Raw genomic sequence first — 2,009 nt, forward strand, 5'->3', positions numbered from 1 at the left:
CATAACTAAGAGCTGGCAGCCTCTCTGTGTTTTGGGATTGCTAAGTCATCTTCTGTTTATGGCGCATGGCCTCCTGATGCATGGAATACGGTCACCACTGTCAACCCATCTATCTGAAATGATTGCAGATTATATAAAGGAGATACAAATACAAACAGAAGTTCTAACAGGTTCTATGCCATGGATCCCTCACAACTCTTCTAGACTTGGCTTTCAAAACTGTTCACCAAACTTTGTTGTGGTAATTGTGATTTGTAGAAAATATTACACGGACTCTTCCCCCCCCCCACCAGCCCCACCCCAGATGCCCACATCCTTGAGGATGGGCATTCCTAGATGAGCTGACATCGGTAAATATCCAGCTTCCACGTTCACTCTCTTTATGTTGGACCACAGTGGTGGTGATTGTAAGGCAGTCGTGGGCAGCCCTTCTTCATGGTGCCTTGATGCCCTTTAACCCACATGGGATCTCATAGATCAGACACAACAGGCATGAAGGAGGGAGGGCAGGTTGTCAGCGTGAGTAAAACAAAGATGTTTACCTGCTTCCTGGAAGAGGTGCAACTAATGTGTGTGATTACTGCTTAATCAACAGTTTACCAGATAAATAAGAGATTTTTATTTAGAAATTGGTGCTTGTGACTAAGCCAGAGTCATGCCATATGTGTTTCTTTTTCCTTGCAATACACATTTCTTTTCTTTTCTACCACTTAACTCTGCACAAGTTGTTGGCGTTTGGCTTCTGCTGGAGACAGTTACCTCAGCAACTTCTTAGCATTTGGTTTCATAAACCTTTTTGTGCTAGCCTGGGAACAAAAATGGAGTCATTAGCAGTTATAGAATTTCTTTGTTCCACACCGCCCAATGTAGTTGGCATGGGTGTGATTCCACCACTCTAACATGAGAAATGGCATACTCCGACCAAATTTTTCCAAATCAAATGAATTATGTTTATAGCTCCCATTCTACCAGACTAGAAAACATAAATCTATCACTGCTGGGAACCCTATGTGTCCTGGGGAAATCTTAGGAATTGTACGTGGTTCCAAATATTTGGGAAGGGCCTGTAGATAGACTCATTACCCAAGCCTGTGCAGTTCCATAAAACCGGATGGCTCTGCTGGGGCAAGAGACAAGTGTTAGAGCCCCCAACCTTCTTATGAAGCCTGAGTGGGGCTCAAGCTCTTGATATTTTCACAGCCACAACCACCGCATCATCCCTTTCCAACGCAAAATAGAAATAAATTTCACAAAATTAGTACACCACTAGTGCAGTGGGGCCATATTGAGATCCCGCACAGGGCCTGCCATGCTTCTTTTCCTGCCAAACAGGTTCTTGGGGATTTCCAGTGCAGGTGCTGCCACTGTCACAAGTTCCCTGCTGTGTCACCAAAGCTTTAGAGTCACTCTATGCCAGGCAAGAGTCTCCCACTTCCCAAAACATCATAGAGGCTTGCCCTCACCTTTTCTGGAAGCTTCTTCACTGTCAGTTCTTGAAGAAGACATTGAAGGACAAATCTGAGTGATAAATGCTTAATTGTTCTTATCCTCCCAATCTCCTCTGACAGCCAAAACAGTTATTAGAACAAACCTTGCCTCTCCTCAGAGAGAGTCCTTTCCCAGGAACCTCCAAGCTTCCTCACACCACTCAGGTCCTACCAGGCCCACCCCTCAGTGGGCCAGGCCTGCACGGACTTGTTTGCATTCCTGTGGCAAACACAGCTGGTGAGGTGTAGGGAGGGACACCTGATCCATACACCTTTAATAGCTAGAATTAATTACTCGTGCGTTCTTATGTTTGCTAGTATATCTTTACCATTTTCAGATGTTGTTCTTGTCTCAGGTTGGTATTGTTAGAGTCTGACAAAGAATGGTAAAATGACCAAAAAAAAAAAAATTATAACTCTTATTTTAATTACTCCCAGACCCTTTTTTTTGCACAACTGCCTGGCTGGTTGACCGATTCAATGTAAATGTCCAGAAGGGTGGGACTGTTTATAACCATAGAA

The 2,009-nt window shown here is 44.1% G+C and overlaps 1 long non-coding RNA gene across 1 annotated transcript; it reads right to left on the reverse strand.

The window, feature by feature from the left end:
• Window positions 1–595: 595 nt before the first annotated feature.
• Window positions 596–1,701, reverse strand: LOC309858421. Its single transcript, XR_014308181.1, has 2 exons — window positions 1,464–1,701; window positions 596–806 (listed from the first exon to the last, which is right to left on the reverse strand). It is a non-coding gene; the product is annotated as an uncharacterized lncRNA (long non-coding RNA).
• Window positions 1,702–2,009: the final 308 nt, after the last annotated feature.

The sequence above is a fragment of the Mustela nivalis genome (genome assembly GCF_964662115.1).
Source record: "Mustela nivalis genome assembly, contig: HAP1_SCAFFOLD_2362, whole genome shotgun sequence".
Taxonomy (NCBI): domain Eukaryota; kingdom Metazoa; phylum Chordata; class Mammalia; order Carnivora; family Mustelidae; genus Mustela; species Mustela nivalis.